General features: G+C 50.4%; 1 pseudogene; it reads left to right on the forward strand.

The window, feature by feature from the left end:
* The first annotated feature begins 234 nt into the window (after positions 1-234).
* LOC132940701 (GATA zinc finger domain-containing protein 15-like) lies at positions 235-1,344 on the forward strand (annotated as a pseudogene).
* Positions 1,345-14,208: the final 12,864 nt, after the last annotated feature.

The raw sequence follows: 14,208 nt of genomic DNA on the forward strand, positions 1-14,208 counted from the left end.
TTACGATTTTTAAATAAGGAATTTTCAAAAAATAGCGAAACCGTAGAATTACGACTTTTAGTAAGATCTATTTTAAGCGAAAATCAAAGTGAGGACGATAACGATAGTGATCCAGATTTTATACCTAAACCTTTTAATATTGAGCGGAGATCACCTGTTATAACGCGTTCAAAAAAGAGGGATACTGATTTAGTTGACCCAATTAATATTAACGATAGACTAGAAATTTTCAACATGTCCAAACCAATTTTTTTTAAACCCGAATTTTATAGTGGCAAACCAGACAAATGTGTCAACGAATTTATTGAAAATTATAATTTGATATCTGTGGCTAATGAGTGGTCTGATGATAAAAAAATAATGTATATCCCAATATATTTCAAAAAAAGCGCAAAGGCATTCTATCAAAATTATATCATAAATAATCCTACACCAACATGGAGTCATTTTGAACTAGCACTCAAGGAATATTTCATTTCACCGGGGAGGACCAGAATGCTTAAAGCAAAATTAACAAACAGAAAATTAAAATTAACCGAAACTGTTTCGCAATTTCTAGCGGATTTCCAATTATTAGCCCATAAAGTTAACCCTAAAATGACGGACACGAAAAAAATTGATTTAATATTGGAAGCACTCCCACCCGATTTTTATAACCCAGTCGCATTAATGAATAATAATACACTCTCGGACTTACAAAAAAATTTGCGTAAGGTAGAATCAGCAAAAGCAACGGTAAATGAACGAAATAACACTCATAATTTTGATGCTCTTAAAGCAGAAATAGAATCTTTAAATCAAAAACTGGTATAACAAAATGCTTTTGTTGCTAATCAATTATCATATAATAATAATGGCTACACAAATAATAATCGCAATAATTTTAAAAGATATAATTATAACAACAATAATAACAATAAATATCAGAATTATAATACAAATAGAGAAAGAAACTTTAACGACTCAAATAATTTTAAGAATAATAAATTTGATAGAAATAATTATTACCAGTCAAATGAAAACTTTAATGGTAAACAAAATTTTAATAACAGGCAGTTCACGGGTAATCAAAATCGTAACACAGGTTTTAAAAATAATAATAATTTTCAACAACCACATACCATGAATAATGTTAATAAAAGTAAATTTTATAATTCACTACACCAAAGTTATGATAATAAAAAGTTTAATTATTCAAATCAGCATTATAAGCCAGATAATAATATGAATAATCATAATCAATCAAATCACTTACCCGAAAACATCAACCAAGGCCCTTACTCGGGTCAAAATAATGATCAATCGAATAAAAAAACATTTAATAATCAAAAAAACATCTCCTGACAATTTTATGAAAAATCCTAATTTTGACGCACTTAAAAATTCAAATGAAAAGAATGCTGTACAGATTTCTAGCTGTACTGAGAATGTTAACGAGGTACCTATTCCAGCTATTAGATTAGAAGTAGTTGGATTTATAAATAATAAAGAAACCTCTTTCGTATTAGATTCAGGTGCAACTATTTATGTTATTAACATCGAACAAGTTCAAATAAAAAATGCCTTTATCGATACAAAAAATGTTAGAGTTCATACAGCTAATGGCTCGATTCTAAAAGTAGAAGGAAAAATGGATATTAATATACTATTTCACAATTTAATTAGGTTAGGTTAGGTTAGGTTGGGCTCCTACTGGCCAACTCGGGCACAGCCCCCACGTTCAGGCGCGGTGCAGCCACCTCGATCATCGACATCACCTTTTACAGAGGCGTAGCCCTGTCGGACTGGACGGTGTCCGAAGCCGAGTCTCTGAGCGACCACAACTACGTGCTCTTCCAAACAGCGAGTCCTGACCAGGACCAAGCGCGGTTGGAGCCGCAAGTCGACACACACCGAGGCTGGACTGTGAAGAAGCTGGACGCAGACGCCCTGAGCCTCCACCTGACGTCCACGCGCCTGAGTCCCGTACTGGGGCTGACAGGCGTGGAGAAGGCCCTCGCGGCGGCGGACAAAATCGAAGACTTCCTCCTCGGCGCCTGCGACGCTAGCATGCCGAAGAAGAGGCCCGGCCCCGCAGGCAGGCGTCCCGTCTACTGGTGGAGCGACGAGATTGCCGAACTACGCCGATCGGCTCTGGCACTTCGAAGACGGTACCAGGCATGCCTCAGGCGCGCCGGCCACCCGGGCGTTCAGGAAGCCAGGTGCAGCTACTCCGCGGCCAAGAAAGTTCTGAGGATAGCGATCCGCACCGCCAAGTCAAAGGCCTGGGCTGATCTCTGCTCACTTGTGGACAAGGATCCCTGGGGAAGACCGTACCGGCTGGTGATGAAGAAGTTTGGCACCCGCGACCCCCGCAGCCGATTCCAGGGGTAGAGAGGCCCAGATAGCGGACTCCCTGTTCCCGGCGGCTCCCGCCACGGACTGGAGCCTGGAGCCTTCGTCGGTCGTCTGTGACCTGTTCGGCATGTTCGACCCCGAAACCGGCGTACCCGAATTCGAGAGGAGCGTCCCCGAGTTCACGGCTGAGGAACTCCGAGCAGCTGCCCGCAGACTCTCGCCAGGAAAGGCTCCCGGACCATCAGGCGTCCCGAACGAGATCTTGAGGGCCCTCGTCACCACGCAGACTCATGCAGTACTTAGGATAATGAACGACTGCCTAGGCGCCCTCACATTTCCACCACGCTGGAAAAGGGCCCGCCTCGTGCTGTTAAGGAAAGGCGCCGACAAGCCCCCGGATGCCCCATCGAGCTACAGGCCGATATGTATGCTAGACTCGACCGGAAAACTGCTAGAACGACTCCTCCTCAAACGCCTGGAGACGCACCTGGACGAGCACGGAGGCTGCAGGAGAGCGCCCAACCAGTTTGGTTTCCGCAAGGGCATCAGCACCGAGTCTGCGGTCAACAGCGTCCTGAGCATGGCAGCCCAGGCAGCCACCACCCCCCGGAAGAAGAGCCTGTGCGTCCTGGTCACCCTGGACGTGAAGAACGCCTTCAATTCCTTGAGGTGGCCAGTGATCGACGCAGCGCTCAGACGTTAGGTTAGGTTAGGTTAGGTTAGGTTAGGTTAGGTTAGGTTAGGTTAGGTTCTCCCCCGACGGGACCCACCTTGTCGTGGTGGGGGAGCTTGCGGGCCTTTAGTTAGGTCCTACTAAGCGGTTCCATACCCGGCCCTGACCTTAACTGGTTGGGGCCGGAGCAAAAGAGCCCCCCCTGGCCTTGGATGGCTGTGGGTGGCAGGTCGGAGGTAGCCTGCTAGCACTTAGCAAAGCCCTAGTGTAAGGAGTCCACTACTTAAAAACTCTGAGTCACCCTGTCCTTAGCTGGATGGGGTGGCAAGGTCGGAGGCAGCCTGCTCGCTCGCAGCAAATGCCCTAAGGGAAGGACAACCCTGACAGAAAACCCTTCAACCCCCAACTCGTCATGGGGGTCTCTTGGCACGGAAGTAGGAACGTGTCCACGAGGACCCTGTGGGGCACCTGGCGCCCCCCACAGTATCTAGCCTTCCCCGTGGTACGCTGCTCTGCTACGGGGCGACGCAACCTTCATGCCCACTCGTGGGAACTATATGGATTTGAACATAAAGAACCCAGGTTCATCAACTGGCCAAATGATGAGCGGGAGCCAAACCGCAAAAGTAATGCAAAACGCAGATTTGGGAAGAAATGTGGAAGATCTGAGGCAGGCTTCCCCAGCTGGTGCTGGCACTGTGTCCGTTGGTAGCGCTGCGAGGCAGGACTCTACCTCTGGACGAAAATCCGAGTCGGAGACTGCAACTCCACCCGCAGCTAGAAGAGACAGCGGCGTAGCTGGTTCAGATGGAGACACGCTTCAAAGCGCGGTAATCCATCTCCGTAAGTGTATCGCCACACAGGATGGTGGCTACAAGCTGTTAGTCCAGAAGGCGTCGGCTCTGGAGGCGTGGTCGATCAAGACGAGGAGCCCGGACGTCAAAACTGCAATTGACGATTTGCTGAATGTTATCGCGGGCCTCAAGGGTAGTCGCGAAAACGTTATTAAGGCCTTCAACACCCTGACCCAGCGCGTCCCAAAGAGCGAGCAGACGCCCAAAGCCGGCAAGATGGACACGGCTGCACAAACTGAGAGGATATCAAAGGACGTAGGTTCTCAAACTTCGGGCAGCACTGATGTCCAAAGCTCGGCTATACTCAGTGCCATCGCCGAAGTCAAGGTGATAATAGCCAGGACTGATGCCAGAGTAACCGAGCAGCAAGAGCAAATCGACAAACTCCAAAGCCGGCAGGAGATTGCCAGCAGCCGATCAGCCGCGAGAAAAGGCTCGGGTAATGCTCGGGTAACTGAAAAGCAGAGCATCACTACCTCGAATAAAAAGAAGCCAGTAAATAAAAATGATAAGAGCCAGAGTGGCACTAACCGGCTTGGGCCACCTAAAGTCGTCGACACCGAATGCACCGACGCACTGGGCTACGTTGCAACTGCGTCGCAATGCACCCAAGACACGGAATTCTCGCCGACAGATCCGGAGGACGGCTTTACCTTGGTATCTCGGAAAACTAGGAGACCGAAGCCTGAAGTTTCCAACCTTCCAAACGCTCGGAAACGCATCAGAGTTCCTAAAAATCAAGCCGTCATAATTGAGAAACCCACCGGCTCAACATCATATGCGGACATGATCCGCTCGGTCAAGGCAGTGGTTGTCGAAGAAAATATTTCGTCGTCTGACATCACGACAAGAAGGGCCAAGTCGGGTAACGTCATCCTGGAGATCCCTGGAAAGGATCAAGCGGACAACCTCGCTACGGCCCTGCGGACTAGACTCGGTGGAAACATTGGCATCAGACGCCCTGCTCCAAGTGTTGCGCTTCTCATAGTCGGGATAGAAGACTCGGTTGAAGACCCAGAACTCCGGGCTGCTCTAGCAAGTTTTGATCCTGAACTGCAAGGCATGAACTCTGTCAATATCCGCCAGGGCAAAAGTGGAATCAGATCGGCAGTTGTCAGGGTCCCAATTAGGGCTGGTCTCAAGCTCGCGGAGGCTAGGAAAATTAAAATTGGTTGGGCAGTCTGCAGAATCAGACAGTTGGACGACAGAGCCCTAGCATGCAACAAGTGCAAAGAGAAAGGGCACTCAGCCAGTGCATGCACAGGTGCAGAGAAACGTCGCTGCTTTCGCTGCAAAGAATCCGGGCATCTTGTAGCAGTCTGTCCCTCCCCTGCTGACGAATCTACGTCAGCCACGGACACAAACAGCAAGAGTGAATCAATCACCCCATCTGGTACAAGCGCTCGGGGCTGCGAGGTGCGTCCTGACCAGTTATCATGAGTACCTTCCTACAGATCAATCTCAACTGCTGCAAGGCAGCTCAAGCGCTGGCGTTACAGCAGGCTGCAGAGTCCAACGTCGATCTCCTCATCGTCAGCGAGCCCTGCCCAACGAAGGTCGACGCATGGTACTACGACGCTCACGGTAAAGCGGCTATAGCATGCCTCCGTGGTCTCCCAGTGGACATAGTCGGCCCTACTGAACCAGGGTTCACGTGGATCCAGGCTGGTACCCTCCGCATCTATTCTTGTTATTGGTCCCCCAGGTCTGACCCCAACCTCGCCCAATACTCTGCGTTTCTCAGCAACCTTGAGCACAGCATTAGAAGTCACAGCGGAGACTCTCTTATTTGTGGAGACTTCAACGCGCACCATTCCGCCTGGGGCAGCTGCTCCAATAACAAGAAAGGTGATGCACTGATGGACCTCATCCAGTCCCTAGGCCTCATTATATGCAACACTGGCACGACCCCCACTTTCCAGAGGGCGTCTGGCTCCTCGGTGATCGACATCACTCTGGCCTCCCCCCGTGTGGCTTCCAGAATATCTAATTGGTCTGTCTTAGACACGGTGACCTTAAGCGATCACAGCTACATCCAGTTCACTCTCTTGTCCGCGCCCATTAAGCCAGTCAACGCGACATACTCTCGGAGACTCCACGCACCCGCTCTGGCGTCCTTTCTCTCGACCGGTCAACTACTACACTTCAGCAACAGTACTGACGTGGATGAAATGGCTATCAATCTGAACTCGGCGCTCTACGCCGTTTGTGGCCTACCCTTGGCAGACAATAAAGGTAAAAGGAGGAGCGTACACTGGTGGTCCCCGAGCCTAAGCGCGTTGCGCAAGACCGCAAACCATCTGCGTCGTGTTTTCCAGCGCAAGCGCCGACGCCTTGGTGCTGCCGCCTGCACTGATGAAGAGCTTGCTGCAAAATCCGCGAAACTGGCCCTCGTTAAAGCAATCAGAAACGCCAAAGATCAAGCCTGGAGACAACTATGTGACGACGTCGAACGGGACCCATGGGGAAAGCCCTACAAGATTGTAATGGGAAGAATGAATGTAAGGACTCCCATCCCCGGGCTTAATCTCCCAGGAAGGCTCCCAGCTATAATCCAGCACCTCTTTCCGTCACATCAGATTAATCACCTGAACACCTTTTGCCCATCATTGTCGACCCCTGCACGGAAGATCGACCTAGAGGAGCTGAAATCAGCGTGTAAAAAACTAAAGAGCGGTACTGCCCCTGGTCCAGACGGAGTGACGAGCGAAATTCTCAAAATTCTCATCAACAAACAACCCGCACCTTTCCTTCACATTGCAAACGAGTGCCTCCTGCAGGGCCGATTCCCTACTGCGTGGAAAAAGGCCAGACTTGTTCTTCTCAGGAAAGGTGACAAGCCTTTAGACGTACCCTCGTCCTATCGCCCGTTGTGTCTTCTTGACACTGCAGGCAAGCTATTTGAGAAAATGGTAGAAAACCGCATAACTGAGGAGCTGGCTCGAGGCGATGACCTAGCGGACTGTCAATTTGGTTTCCGGAAAGGCCGGTCCACCATAGCCGCTATCCAAAAACTCTTATCCTGTGTGGAGACCTCAGCGGGTCAGAAGATTGGCATTCTGACATTCGACGTTAGAAATGCCTTTAATTCAGCCTCCTGGGAGAAGATTCTGTTCGCCTGCGAAGACAAGGGCATTTCTACTCCCATCTTACGCATTCTGCACAGCTACTTCCATGACCGCTACCTAACTTCGACAGCAAATGGCACAGAATCTGTCACAGCCGTCACCAGTGGTGTTCCGCAGGGCTCCGTCCTTGGCCCTACCCTGTGGAACATCATGTACGATGGCCTATTGCGTGAGCCTCTCCCCTCAGGGGTCGAATTTCTAGCATACGCGGACGATGTGGCTCTCATCGCCAAAGACAAGGACATCTGTGTATTGGAACGACTTCTCTCTGAAGGAGCTGACACTGTCGTCAGATGGATGAAAGTGATGGGTCTTGATTTGGCAATCCAGAAATCCGAGGCAATCGTGATCACCAACACAAGGACGCACAATGACCTCCGAATTACCATCGACGGTGTTCAGATTAGAGCGGTGAATAGCGTCAAATACTTGGGCCTCCACATTGACCAGCGACTCAATTTCACCACGCACGCGGCCAGCGTGGCCGCCAAAGCAAGCAAGGTGGCGTCAAATTTGTCAAGGATTCTTCCCAACATAAGCGCTGCTACTCCAAGAAAGCGAAGACTCCTAGCAGGGGTTGTTCACTCAATTTTATTGTACGGCGCCCCGGTATGGTCTGGAAGGATGTCCAATACTGGTATCGAAGAACTGGCCAAATGCCAACGCAGGATTGCGCTGAGGGTGGTCTCAGCGTACTGCACCGTATCGAGAGACGCGGTCCTACTCCTCGCTGATACCCCTCCGATCGACCTACTCGCAGCCGAGCGCCGCGATCTCTTCAATGGAAGACAGTCTGGCGTCCTACCCAGCACTATCCGAGAAACGTTGCTCTCTGACTGGCAATCTCGCTGGGCCACTTGCTCCAATGGTAGGTGGACGTTTCAGCTGATCCCCGACATCAGGCCTTGGGTGATGAGGAAATTCGGCAACGTAGACTTTCATCTTACCCAGGCCCTCACTGGTCACGGCTGTTTCGCTCAATACTTGCACCGATTTGGCAAGTTAGAGTCCCCTGAGTGCTGGTTCTGTGGCGACGCATGTGACGACGCCAATCACACTCTATTCATCTGCGATGCCTGGGCTTCACGAAGACGCGATCTCGCCATATTCCTAGGATGTGATGTGAGCCCGCGAACCATCATCCCAATGATGCTGCGCTCCAAGGAGAACTGGTCCGCGGTCAGAAATTTCGCCACCCAAGTACTATCAATGAAGGAAGCTGAAGAGAGGCGCCGTCAAGCACTAATTAACCAACCGTAGTTAAGATATCTATCTGTGGGCCGAAGGCCACACCTTGAGGGTTAGAGGCCCTCTATTGCCTGTAAATAATAATTATGTAAATTGTATTAAGATTAAGTATTTTATTAAATAAACGATGGGCACCGAGGGGTGAAATGACTCGCGTCAGTACCACCCTCAGTGTTCGGTTCAACCTGTAAAAAAAAAAAAAAAAAAAAAAAAAAAAAAAAAAAAAAAAAAAAAAGGTTAGGTTAGGTTAGGTTAGGTTAGGTTAGGTTAGGTTAGGTTAGGTTAGGTTAGGTTAGGTTAGGTTAGGTTAGGTTAGGTTAGGTTAGGTTAGGTTAGGTTAGGTTAGGTTAGGTAGTTCAGCGGTGGCTGTCGTGACGGTAGGACGTGCTTGCGTATAGCTCCCGAGAGTCAGTGTTTTTTCAGTGGAAAAAGTGCATCGTTTTTTGCCACAGTGGTACCTATCGATTCGTTTCGCACCCGTGCGTCGATTAGTGAAAACCGCGTCGAAATCGGTTCATCGGCTCGCCCGCAAACTTAGTTTTCGTGGTACGCTAAAATCGGAGCGCTGTGATTGGCCGAAATTAGTCGTCGCCGGAGTGCGCTTTTTTCTCGCGTTAGAGGCCCGCTGCCGACAAATTCGGAACCGTCGGGTCGTCACTAGCCGGAAAAGCCTTCGCGCGGTGAAATCGGCCGATTGGGGACCCGGGAATCCCGTCCCTCCATCCCGGATTATAGCGCCGTGCTAATCGGTTCTGCGGACCAACGGCTGGACGGATTTCCGCGCGCGAAGTCTCAGCGGATCAAGTACGGCGTCCCGAATCCAGGGACACCTCACACGTGATTTTCCGACAACGCGATGACCAGGTAGGACAGTTTTTCTTCTACCCTATACCGTAACACGGCCGCCCAAAGCCGCCGCGCGGAAAACGGGAATTCCGCAGTAACAGCTGTTTAGCAAGCTGTTATCACAACGCGCCCGGGAAGAACTGCCCCCTTGACAAGGCGTGACGGGGACCAGCCGACGGTGTGTGGCCAAGTGTCGGCGGCCAACCGACGGCCTTATCTGCCCTTCGGCGGCAAATTCAAATTTGCCTCCAAATACAGTTTTTTGGTGATAACTCGGCGGGGATTCATTTTAGAGCTTCGGGAAAAAATTTTTGCCCTCCCGAAACCCTCTATCCTACCAGGACGATCCCCGACAAGTTCCTGTAGGTTAGACCCCCCTACCCCCCCTTGGGGAGGAGCTAGGATAGGGACAGTGAAATAGGATAGGGACAGTGAGTCCATAAGTAGGATAGGGACAGTGAGTCCATAAGTAGGATAGGGACAGCGAGTCCATAAATAGGATAGGGACAGTGAGTCCATAAATAGGATAGGGACAGCGAGTCCATAAATAGGATAGGGACAGTGAGTCCATAGGCACCCGTAGCTAGTGCAGGCACCGATACCTTCGGATTTGGTTCCTGCACTGCTTCACCGCCCGCTGCCGAGAGGAGAAGTGGTAGCAACAAAGGGGGCAAGGGTCGCAGGACCTCCCCCTTGCCATGGACTCCCGTAGTACCCCAGGCGGCAAGCCAGCAGGGTCAGATGCAGGCAGCGATTCAGGCTACTTGGCTACTAGCACGCTGGAGCATCTCGAGGGCAAAGTCACGGGTCTCTTCCGAATGCTCAAGGCGGAGGTGGAGTCCCTGAAGGAAATGGCCAAGCGCACTCAGGTAAAGGGGCTCAAGGAGAGCGTCGACCAGGTGTGCAGCATCATAGGCTCCATTGAGAACAACAACGTAGAGCTTAAAGTGGCAAGAAGCCAGCAAGCAGGCAACAAATTGGTAGTTGTCGACGCAAAGAAAGTTGTGGCGATCCTCACACAAACCTTGAATACGACAGTGGAATCGTCCAATAAGGCAGTACTGGAAGCCATTGCAAGCGTAAGCGAAAAGGTTACGGGAGCATATGAGGATGGTGACTCCGTTAGGCCTGGAAGCACCAACAGCGCGGAGGTCAAGACGGCAGTCGCTAACCTGCAGATGATGCTAGAAGCACAGAGCGCAAAGATGGAAGAGATGGCTGAGCTCGGGAAGCAGACCAGTTGGACGGATGTCGTCAGGAAAAATACAAAGAGAGGAAAAGGCGAAAAACCAGTCGACAAACCAGCTGAGTTGGCAGTCGCGGAAACAAGACGGACCAACCAGAAGAATCCGCCGATGAAGCGGAAACCTCCAGCATTATTGGTGCGCGTAGAGGAAGGAGACTACAAGAACGTACTCCAAAAAGTAAGAAACAGTGATGAGATCAAAGCAGTCGCGGACAAAATAACAGCGCTCACAAAAACTAAAAACGGGGACCTCTTAGTGCGTGTAAACCCTGGCCAAGAGGGAATGGCTCCCTTAACTGAAGCTCTGGGGGCGGCTGTGGGAGGAAATGAGTTGGTCAAAGAACTGATACAATATCAAAAGGTGGTGATACAGGATCTTGACGAATTGGCGAGCGAGGCAGAAGTGCTAGAAGCTATAGCAACCGTAACGGAAGGCGCGGCAGGAGAGGCGAAAGTGGTCACCACGATAGCGGCCAACAGGGGACAGAAGTGGATGGTGGTCTCACTACCCACAAAGGCAGCTAGCATAGCACATGCCAGCGGAAAACTGCGAGTAGGGTATGTAAACTGCAGGGTGAGATTGTGGGAAGAACGCGGACGCGGCAGGTGCCCAAGGTGCTTGGTCGCCGGTCATGCCTCTGAGGACTGTAAAGGGCCAAATAGACGGGACTGCTGCCGCGCGTGTGGCGCAACAGGCCACTTTGAGGCTGGCTGCGTGGCAAGCGATAAGGACAAAGCCACTTTCAGGGCTCAACTAACTGTGGAAAGATCGCCAACGGCAGGCAATCCAAGCCAGCAATGATCAAGTTTATGCAAATCAATGTGGACGGAAGAATGAACGCTCATGATTTAATGATGGCCACAGCGAGTCAGCAGGGAGTTGACGTGCTGATAATCAGCGAACCACATCGCAGCGGGCAAGACTACGACGGATGGTACAGCGATGCGGGCAACAAAGCAGCCATCATGGCATTCAATCCGAGAATACAGGTACAGGAAATTGGCCCAAAAGACAACCTAGGCTTCCGGTGGGTTAAGATTGAGAATATTACGATCTATGCCTGCTATTGGTCCCCCAACACGGACTACACGCTGTTTGTCGACTTCCTTGACAGATTAGAAGGCAGTATAAGAAGCAAGAATGGCATGGTGATAGTCGCCGGAGACTTTAATGCTAAATCACCAGCATGGGGGGATCACAGAGAGGACCAAAAAGGAAAAACATTGATGGATATGACGGCCAGTCTCGGAATGGTAGTATGCAACTCCGGCGACAAGCCTACCTTTACGAGGGTGTACGAAGGCGGCATATCAAGGTCACACATCGATATCACATTCGTATCGGAAATGGAGAGCCGAGTAGTGAAAGACTGGAAAGTTTCGGATGAGTACACGGGATCGCTACACAGTTATATATACTTCAACGTTTCATGGACGTTGCACGCAGATCGCGTTCAAGTAGAGGAAAGGTGGTCATGGAGGAAGCTTGACAAGTCCAAACTACTGAGCTTCATTGAGCGGACTCACTTTGAACCAGGAACAGAAGCGCTATCTACCACAGAAGCCCTAAACCGGTATTTAAAGGACGCATGTGACAGTTGCATGCCGAAAGGAAATTACCGTGGGGGGAAAAAGCCAGCGTACTGGTGGACCCAGGAAATATCCGACCTGCGTGACGAGTGCAAGAGGGCCAGGCGTAAGTATAAGAGAGGGCGCCATAGGCCAACGGAGCTGCAGGAGCAGGCACGCGATAACTTTAAACAGACGAAGAAGGACCTGAAGAGAGCTATCAAGCGAAGCAAAGAGAAGTGCTGGAAAGACCTATGCGACCAAGTGGAGACGGATCCCTGGGGCCTACCTTACAAACTGGTGACCAAGAAGCTTGTGGGCAGGAGACCGATACCAGGACTCACGCTGCCGGGCAGGGTGGACTGCATCGTCGAAGGATTATTCCCCAGGGATGAACCAACCGCATGGCCACCATGGTCGGGCCATCACGCATTCCCAGAAGTCACGTGCGATGAGATCATAGACGCAAGTCGGAAAATCCCTTCAGGGAAAGCACCTGGACCAGATGGAGTCCCAGACATGATAATCAAGACGATCGCAGTCAAAAAACCAATAGTACTCAGGGATACTTTTAATAGCTGTTTGAAATTTGGCCTCTTCCCACATTCCTGGAAGGTGGCGAAACTGGTGCTGTTAAGAAAAGGCGAAAAACCGGTGGAAAACCCCTCAACATACAGGCCAATATGCCTACTGAACACTGCAGGCAAACTGTTCGAGAGAATTATAAAAAGGCGCTTGGAAAAGCACCTTGGAGAGAACGGAGATCTGAACGAGAAACAGTTCGGGTTCAGGAGAGGGCTTTCAACAGTGGATGCGATTAGAAAGGTTATGGAAGTGGTCGAGACAGCAGGATCGGGGCCGCTTTACCGCAGGGAGCTCTGTGCGGTAGTTGCACTTGACGTGGCGAATGCTTTCAATTCAGCCAAATGGAGCAAAATTGAAGAGTCGCTACGTGACAAAGGGATGCCTCAGTACCTTGTCGGAGTGATACGGAGCTACCTAAGCGACAGAGCAGTGCAATACGAGGGGAAGTCGTGGGCCATGACTTGTGGAGTCCCACAGGGATCCGTCCTAGGACCCACATTATGGAACCTTATGTATGACGATCTACTTCGAACGGATACTGGGGGTAATGTTAGGGGCATGTCATCGACAACCCTCGTTGCCTTTGCCGACGATGTAGCGGTAGTGGCAACTGGACACACTTCCCACATTCTCGAATCAGTCTGCAACAACGCATTGGATATAGTGTCCGAGTGGATGAGAAGAGCGGGTTTATCACTCTCAGTTGGCAAAACGGAGGCGGTTATCTTGACAACGAAGAGGGGATATGTGCCCCCCCAGCTAAGGATACTAGGCGTGGACGTAACAATAAAAGAAAATATAACATACCTGGGAGTAGAACTACATAGGGTACTCGGCTTCGGCGCCCACATAAAAACGGCGTCCGCCAAGGCACAGGCCACTGCCTTGGCGCTCTCAAGAATATTGCCAAACATCGGTGGATCAGGGCAAAAGAAGAGAAAGCTGCTATCAACCGTGGTAACGAGCAAACTTTTATATGCTTCTCCTATATGGGTAGGGGCCCTAGAAGTCAAACGTAACGTGGAAGAACTTCAGAGACCACAGAGAGTCATGGCTATCAGAATTATAAGGGCTTACAGAACCATATCAACCGCGGCGGCTATGGTGATAGCAGGACTGGTACCGGCGCATCTCCTGGCATGGGAGCGCTCCGAGAGGCACAGGCGTAAAAGCGAAGAGGACCAGGAACGCGTGAAGGTCGTGATCCGGGAAGAAGTCATCCACAAATGGCAGCAAGAATGGAACCGTGATCCTAATGGACAATGGACGAGGAGTCTGATTAAGGATCTGTCAGCGTGGGTGAACCGGAAGCATGGAACCGTGGATTTTCATACAACCCAAATGCTGTCCGACCACGGGTGCTTTGGGAAGTACCTTTGGAGGTTCAAAAAACTAGATAACCCAAGGTGCATTGACTGCGGGGAACCCACGGACAACGCGGAGCACGTGATGTTCCGGTGCGGCAGATGGGAGAGGGACCGCCGTGCACTAGAAGTGGAGCTGGAAGAACCGATAGGCGCAAACAACATCGTTGAAATTATGCTCAAGAGGAACACAAACTGGGAAGCTGTGAAAAGATTCTTCGGGAAAGTTCAGTCCAGAAGGGAGGAAGAGGAAAGAATAAGACAGAAGAGAAACCTTTAGATAAGTCAGACAAATTGTGCGCCGAAGGCGGAACTAAGAAGGATAGAGCCTTCTCTTTTTTGTGGAGCAAAGCTCATT

The sequence above is a fragment of the Metopolophium dirhodum genome, chromosome 3 (assembly GCF_019925205.1).
Source record: "Metopolophium dirhodum isolate CAU chromosome 3, ASM1992520v1, whole genome shotgun sequence".
In the NCBI taxonomy this organism is placed as follows: Eukaryota; Metazoa; Arthropoda; class Insecta; order Hemiptera; family Aphididae; genus Metopolophium; species Metopolophium dirhodum.